The following is a 9,143-nucleotide window of genomic DNA, read 5'->3' as shown; positions in this document are numbered from 1 at the left end:
TATTTGCCTGTTTCAACAGACATACGGCTAATGTACCTTTTGCTTATTTTAATTTCTGAAAAACACTTTGTTTTCTGCCTCACCAAGGGAAATTACTTTGGGGAAACTAAAGCGCATTAGCTATTGGCAGTCTTGATTCGTGTCTTCCTGCTACCAGTCCTTCCTGGCACTCCCAGCGGTCTGCACCTAGATGGCCGTGAATAGCCCGGAACCTGGTCTGGGACTGGAGGGCGCACTGAGGTCATCGGGTCCAAACTTCCACAGAAAGTAGGCTGCCATCTGTCTGTGTCTGAAGGTTTCTCAGAGGTGGAGCTTTCTAATTCACAAGGCAGTGCACTAATGTACTTTAAAAATCTCTCTTTTTTAAAAAATCAGAGTGGAATCCCTTCCCCATTACTCTCTCTGGTGCTCTCCCTGCCTTCTACGTCAACACTGGGTAAGTGAAGGCTGCCTTAACCACATTTCGTCTTTCCAAATCCTGAAGATAGCCGTCACAAGTCTATGGCTTTTGTAAAAACACCCAAGCTAAAAATGTCCATTTTCTTCTAACTGCTCCTAACGTGACTTGACTTCTAGACGCCTTCTGTCCTGGTTTCCCAGCAACAAACTCTTTCTAGTTTATTATTTCCTCCAGTAAAATGTGGCTTATGCTCCATGAGGCCTGACCTGTGCAGAGCACCATGCGGCCATGGCCTCCAGTGACTGGCTAAGATTTTGTTTTGTCTTGTTTTGTTTTCTAGCTACTGTGTCGTGGTCTTGGCTCACACTGAGCCTGCCTTCAATAAAACCCCTGGATCTTTTTGCAGGGGCTCCTGCCAAACCATGGCTCCTCCTTAATATTTGTGAAATTGATAGTTATAAATATAACATTCACTTTTTCTTTCATTATATAAGCAATGCATGATAATTGAAGGAAATTTAGAAAATGCAGTTAGCTAATTTGCTGATTTAAAAAAACAATAACAGCACAACAGTCTCACTATCCACATTTATCTGCAGCTAATACTTTGGTCTTTATTAAGGGTCCAAACTAAAATGCCAATAGGGCCCCAGCAGCTTTGCAGATTTGGGAAGCAGGCTGAGAGTGAAACAGCATGGCCTGGGTGGGCTTATGGCTGACCTAGATGGGGCCATTGTTAGCTCAGGTTACCTACTCAGGAGACCTCCAGAAAACTAAAACAAGATATTCCGATTTGTTTTCAACAGACACTAAAAATGCAGGCTTTTATGAGGAATCTCCTTATTAAGTGTTGGCAACTAATTTATGTTAGACAAAGAACTCACGGCTTTGGACGCTCTTGGGTCCTTGAGCTGCTGGTAAGGAGGCTACCCTCTCTGGGGGATCCTTCTACTTTGCCTACTTTCTTCTATCTCTCGGGGGTGGGGAGGGGGGGCGGGGAATGGGCTCATTCTCTCTACAAAGCAACCAAAACCCCACTGTGGTCAGCTAGGTTACCTCTAGCTCTCTGCGTCAGTTTACTGCCCTCATGGAGGCCCCTCTCTCATTGTCCATTTGTTCCTCTCAGACTCACTTCTTTCCCATCCTCCACACATTCCTCATTTCCACTGCAGAGCCTGTGACTGAGCTTCACTCTGTTTTCAGACCTCTCACTCCAATCCCAGTATTTCAAAGATTTTGTCCCTCAACCGCCTCTCTTTGCTATACTAGCTGCTTTCATGCTGGACAAGTTCAGCCTTTGGAGTTTGAATGACTTGAGTTCAAACCTTGATCTACACTTGACTGGCTGTATAACTCTGGAAAATTGCTTTTACTTTTGTGAAACAGTTTTTCCTCAGCCATAATTTTGAAAATAACAGTACCAACCCTGAAAAATGTTTTGGAGGACTAAAGCTACATATATAAAGCATCTCGAGGAATCATAGCTGTTTTGATACCATTATGCTTGGTTTTAATTATCAGTGTTTGCTTATATTAACTGTTCTCCCCAGCTTGATAAGGAAATAGTAGCTACTTTAAAATATTCATTGAATAAATAAAAGAATGAGTAAGATGTAAAGCTATGAACAGGCTGGAAGATCTAAGTTATTTTTAAAGGTAGAGATACAGCAAAGCACTGTAAACCAAGAAAGGAAGGAAAGAGCTTACACTTGGTGGCTGGTTATTTCCCATCCTGTCTTTTTATGTTCTAAAGATATGTTGGCATCAAATCAAGTATCTCGTCAGACTGGTTTTAATAATTAATTACTAAACAGCTGTGGACTCTGATTTTTCAAATATGTGGGGAACAAAATTCTCCACCCAGACCTCTTGGAAATACTTTATCTCACTAAAGACTCGTCCCTTGGTTATCTAGTGGCAGACCTCTCCCTGGGCAGAGGCAGCCCCTGGAAAGGTGCTAACCCTGCTCTGCCCTCGGAAAGCTCCACTCACACACTGAACTCAGAAAATGCCTTGGGCTATGAGAGTGTCTGGTAGACCCAATGCATATTTTTTTGAATAAAAAAATAATGGACCAAGAAGAAGTTTAATGGAAAGATATAAAAGTCTTCCTTTCACTCCCTTCTGACCCTCTTCTCTTTACCACCTGTGTAGCGCTGTGGAAAATCACTTTAACCTCTCTGACACTTAGTTTCTTCATGCATAATATAGGGAATAATGGTACTCGCCTCTCACTCTCTATGACCTCCAATATTAGTTAGGTTGCTTTTGGCTACAAGTAAAAGAAAACCTACTAAAAGTGGCTGAAACAATCAGCAAATTTATTATCTCACATAACAAAATGTCCAAAGGTAGAAGGTTCTGCAGCTCAGTGATGTCTGGGCTCTGAGGTGGCCTCTCTAGAGTTCTCCTGGCTCCTTTCAAGGCCACATGATGGCTGCCATCACAACCCCTTGTGACAGCATTAAACACAAAAAGGATTCCCTAGAAGCTACCAGCATATTTTCCTGTAGGGCCCATACTTAGCCACATACTCACACCAGTCCTGGTTCATCTCCCAGCTCTGGAGGAAAGAGTCACCCATTCTCTGAGCACCCTGCATTCCCATATCCAAACCACAGGGGATGCTGAACATCTAAGAAAAGAGGAAATGCTCATTGAGTATTAATAGCTAATCATGATAGTATTGAGTCCTATCTATGTACCAAGCACTATTCTAGAGACTATACCTGTGTGAATTCCTCATAATGCAACTTTTATCACATCTTACAGATAGGGAAACAGAGGCATGAGAGGTTATATCGATTTCCCTAAGACACACAGGTAGCAAGCTGATAAATAGAAACCCTAGGATTTAAATCCAGGTCAATTGGCTCTAAACTTTTAAAGCATTTGAAATTAACCTTTAATCTATGCCAGCTTCCCTGCCCCCGCCAAAAGTTTGCCATCCTCTCCTTTGGTAAAGCAGTCCTAGACCCTTTAAAGTAAGGTCTTAGATAAGTGAAGTGAGTACTTGACAATTGAATAGGTACTTGAGTGTGGTTGCCAGAGCACATGTCTAGCAGATAATTTCTAATAATAACAATAATAATAAAACCTGCCTATTGACATTATCTCATTTGAGCACTTGATTATTATAACAGCCAACAAGTTTAGTATTGCTTCCCCAATTTTACATTGGAAAATGAGTTTCAGGGAATGTGCCCAAGTTAGTGAGAAACTAGGTTTGATCTCAGTTTTGCTGATTATAAGGTCTATGCTCTTTCTCCTGCACTCCACAGTCTACGAAAACTTAGTAAATGAGTACAGCTTATACCTGCACTAGTCAGGAATCAGATGGCACCACTAACATGAAAGGACTGCCACCTCTTCAATACCAACCGGGCTGAGGTGATGCTCGAGGACGTGGTAATTGTGAAGCACATTAATTTATTAACCAGTGGATTTAATCATGGAGAACAATGGTCAATATGAAGCTGGTCCTTAATATCAGGTTGACATGAGTTTATTTTCAGTTCCACTAGAACATTTACTGTATTCTGGTCAGTTTATAGTAAGTTCGTTGCTGTCCTCCTCTCAGAATGAGATGGTAAGCTCTTGGAAGACAGTCACACTTTCCTTATCTCTATGATGTCATGGTGCCTAGCACATCTCTGTCATTGCCACATACTCAACAACTGTGCATGGCACTTTTGAAAATAAACTTTATATTTTGGAATAATTTTAGATTTATTGAAAAGTTGTAGATAGTACAGAGAGTTCCTGTATACTCTTCAGTCAGTTTTCCTAGTATAACATTTTATGTAACCTTTGTACATTGGTCAAAACTAAGGCATCAGCTTTGATACTAAATTAACCAAACTACAGACTCTATTCAGATGTCACCAGTTTTTCTACTAACATCCTCATTTGTTCCAGGAGCCAGTCCAGGGTACTACACCTCACTTAGTATGTGTAACATTTAATATGAAGATTTTTCATTACTTTAAGTATTTAAATGTAGTAGAAAAAGAATAATATATGTAATCACAGTTTCTGTGTATAATAATAACCTTAAAATTGCCAGCATTTACTAAACACTTACTATGTGTAAGGAACAATTTTGAGTGGTTTGTAGATACCATTTTATTTTTTCCTCACAGAAACTCTATGAGGTAGGGAGCATTATTTTCTCCATTTTACAGATAGAAAACAGGGGTGCTCATGTCACTGAAAGTCTCAGAGCCATGATTAGAACCCAGGTAGTCAGATTTTCAAGTGTTATATATAAATGCAATATTTGAAAATAAGCTGCAAAGATGTGAAAAATTATTAGGTATCTTGCTTTATTATTGTGTTGTAGTGACAGGTAAAACTGAAAACACTGTTGTTCCTTCTGGTCTCATTTTCCAGGTCTTCAAGTTTTCTACTCACTTCTTAAAATGAAAGAGGACAGCATGCAGGGGTCGTGTGACTTGCAGAAACAGAACTGAAGGTCGAGACACCTTCCTGAAGGTCAAACTCCCTCCCTGTCTTATGTGCTAGAGTGTCATGTCCAAGCCCGGCATATAAATGATAAATGAATATGGTTGGTCATCATTTTTCCCCACCACAGATCTCTGCTAGAAGAGCAGAGGTGTTGAAAGAAAAAATAGAGGTGAACTGGCACAGTACCATGGAGAGGTTCGAATGGCAGGCTGGCGTCTCCCTGACGCGGGACATTCTAAATGCGTCTCAGATACAATGACTCGAGCTAACTTTAATTTACAGTGGGAAGACTAATAAAATATTGGCATGAACAGAAATGACAAAAACTCCAAAAATATGCAAAACTACATTATTCTTTTTTTCTAGTTTTATTGAGATATAATGGACATATAGTGCTGTATAAGTTTCAGGTGTACAGCAAATGATTTGACTTATATCTATTGTGAAATAAAATTGAGTTAACATCTATCATCTCAAATACATACAAAAGAGAAAAAGAAAACATGTTTTTTTCCTAATGATAAATACTGTTAGTATATGCTCTCTTAACAACTTGTAAATATATCATGCAAAAGTACTTATTTATCTTTCTAAAGTGAGACATAATTGGCGTACAACATTATATTAGTTTCAGGTGTTCTACACAATGATTTGGTATTTGTATATATTGCAGAACAATCACCACAACACATCTCATTAACATTCCTCACCAGTTATATTTTTTATAATGAGAATTTTTAAGATCTACTGTCTTAGTAAATTTCAAATATACAATACAGTAATATTAGCTAAAATCATCATACTATGCATTACATTTCTAGGACTTATTTATTTTATAACTGGAAGTTTGTATTTTTATTTTCTTTTTTTGAAAAAATATTTTATTTTTGTCCAATTACAGTTGTCTGCATTTACCCCCTACCACTACCCCCAACCCCAGCCATCCCCATCTCTCTCCCATGATTCCACCCTCCTTGGTTTTGTCCATGTGTTCTTTATAGTTGTTCCTGAAAACCCCCATTCTCCTCATTAACCCCTCTGGTTACTGTCAGTTTGTTCTTAATTTCAATGTTTCTGGTTATATTTTGCTTGTTTGTTTTTTTAATTAGGTTCCATCAAAGGTGAGATCATATGGTATTTGTCCCTCACCACCTGGCTCATTTCACTTAGCATAATGCTCTCCAGATCCACCCATGCTGTCATGAAGAGTAGGAGCTCCTTTCTTTCTGCTGCATAGTATTCCATTAAAACTATACTATTCTTTAAGCTCACAATTTTTCTTTGCTTTTATTCAACACAATAGTCTATAGAACAACTTTTCATTTGAAAATTCCTATGGGGAGCATAAAGATTGATTGCATAGGTTTATAGTTTTGGTTAGTGGCTGATGAATTGTTACATAATAAATTATTACATAATAATATTATTTTTCCATTAATTGTGGCAGTGGGACCAAGGAGTAAGGGGTGGAGTGGTGTCAGACCAAGAAAACAAGCTTTACTTGTCCACTCACTGCTGTTTAACAGAATGCTCAGTCCCTTTACATGTCCGTGTCAGATCACATTCTCTGCAGCTGTAACTGGTGATTGACATGAAACTAAATCACCAGTCGAGTGCTGTCATTCCTCTGAAAGAATACCAGTGTATTCTTTGGTTTTACAAATTGGCAGTTATGACACATGTAGCATGCACTACATGAAATAGAACACAGTAATGTTGAAAAATATCTGAGTCCATTGTAAGTAAAAGGACTCTTTCCTGAAACTTTCATTTTAGCAATATACAGGTTGTGTGTGTGTATGTGTGTGTGTGTATGTTCATATGTCTTTATAAGATACGTTCGTTTCCCATCCTGGATTACAGTCAAAGTTTGAACACTCATAGCATCAGTCTGAACTTCAATAGCAAAACAAAAGTGGAAGTGATAAATTCCCCCTTGAAACAGGAAGAGGGCAGATAGAAGGAGTCTCCCTGATGCTTGAGTTGAGTCTCAGATAATAGTGAGGGACATTCTGAACAAACAAGAGCAAAATGGGAAAGGCAGAGAAAGGCCTAGCAGCCTGGAATATTGTGGACACTACAAGTTCCTCCTTTCTCCTGATATCTGAGGGCTAAGGAACCTCCGGGTGTGCAGCATCAGAGGGCCAGAGAGAACTGCTGTTCCATGTGAGCCTGAGAGCAGAGCTTCTCAAATTCGGTGTGAATACAAATCACCTGGGGATCTTGTTAAACTACACAACCTGATTCAGGAGGTCTGATGTGGGGCCTGACCCTCTGCATCTCTAACAAGCTCCCAGGTGATGCTAATGCTGCTGGCCCAGGGACCCCACTGAGAATCAAGGCCTAGACTTCGGGAATAAGAATGAATTGTTTTGAAAGTCCTGGTTTTCTTTTTTTGTCCTTAGGCTATATGTGGTCCTTGCAATCTTCCCAGATGGAGGGAGGCTTCTGGTGTGTGGGAACACAGGGAGCTGCCAGCCCAGGTGAAAGTACAGCCTGATAGTCATTGAATATTACCATCCATGGGTACCATTCATAATCGTTGTAGGGTCTCATTGAAAACCTATAACAAGCCTGAAAGGTAGGCATTATTTTTATTCCAATGTTATAGATTAGAAAACTGAGTAACTTCATTTAAGACATGGGCTGTGTTGGAGAAAGGATTCTAACCTGAGGCTCTTTACAGGTGCACTGGGTTGTTTGTGTGACTGGGGTTGGGGCACATGCAGTTCTGCCTTTTTCTGGACCATTTGCTCATCTCTTCTGATTTGTTTCTTCTATGAATGGGAATATCAGTGCTTACTATACAAAGTGAAAACAATACAATACATACTTCACTAGGTTGTCTTAAGGGTTGAATTAAAAAATGAACATAAAACACTCAGCACAGAGTTTGACACACAGTGAATAGAAAGCCTATAAAACATTATTATTTAAATTCAATCATTGGTTCTCAGACCAATGAAATTCCAAAGGTTCTGGAACTAGACTTTCTTTTTGCTCTACTCCAAACACTTTTAAAAAATTCTCACCCAAGGATATAGTTTTATTGATTTTTTTAGAGAAAGAGGAAGGGAGGGATGGAGAGGCATGGGGGGAGAGAGAGACAGAGAACAAACATCAATGTGAGAGAGAAGCATGGATTGGTTGCCCCCTGTATGAGTCCTGACCAGGGATTGAACCTGTCATCTTTTGGGACTATGTATGGGACTATGCTCCAACCAACTAACCCACCCAGCCAGGACCCCAAATATCCTTATGCAGCTGACCAAGAAGATGTTGGGGTTTGAAAAAATTTTTGTTGTGTAATATTTGGGAAATTTTTTGTTTTTGTTTTATTTGTTTTAACTTAGCTTTCTTTTTCCTAAGGGAGTAAAAATAAAAATTTCTGTTTTTTTTCCAGGTCAGAGAACTGAATCTTTCTGAAGATACATGGCAGGCAGAGGAGGCTCATTGGATCTTCTTGAGGTTCCTCATGCCAGCTCCAGGCACACCCCCAGCAGACAGGGACACACTGCCCTAACAGCTGACACGGAGTTGCTGGGCTTGAGGTCTATCAGATATCGCCAATCCCAAACCACAACTGGGTATTAATAACCACATCCCCTCACTTCTTTTCCTCTAGATAGTATGACCTTTGGGAAAGGGCATTATAGAAAAGAAACAGTATATTTTGCTCTGAGTTAAAGTCAAGTTGATGATGGTGCGTGTTAAACTTGTGTTGATTCATTTTAAAGCTTTTTCTCTGAAATAACTTCAAATTCTCTTAAATTACCTTTTTTCCTCTTTTTGCCTTCCATGTCAAAATTCTAATGATCACCACTATCATCATCACCACATCATCATCATCATCATCATCATCATTATTTTACCCCTGGGACCCTTAATTTGCTGTATGCTGAGAAATGCCTGAATGCCTCTATGAGCACAGGGCTTAAACTCAGTAAGCAATTGGCCAAAGGAAGTTTGGCTGTGGGCAAGCAAGAATTAGGGAAAATAAATTTAATTTAATACAACTGAAATAAACTGTAACTTTTCAGCCTTTGTTCTCCTTGGTGCATCTTAGAGCCTGAGATGAGATGGGTTTTCTGTGTTGCACTGCCAAGTATGGAAAAGGTAGGACAGCTGGCAGACTGGCAAATCTTTTTACAAGGACGTAGAGGCAACCATTTTTATTGAGTTCTAGAATATTAGATCTAGAAAAAGCATAAATTTTATAAACCATTCTCTTTCCCCAACATTTTAAAAATGAGGAAACTGAGGTTCACAGAGCCTA

This window comes from Phyllostomus hastatus, unplaced genomic scaffold, assembly GCF_019186645.2.
Source record: "Phyllostomus hastatus isolate PE091 unplaced genomic scaffold, TTU_PhHast_1.1 phas_contig_40, whole genome shotgun sequence".
NCBI lineage: Eukaryota > Metazoa > Chordata > Mammalia > Chiroptera > Phyllostomidae > Phyllostomus > Phyllostomus hastatus.
Note: the sequence above shows the minus strand (reverse complement) of the source record.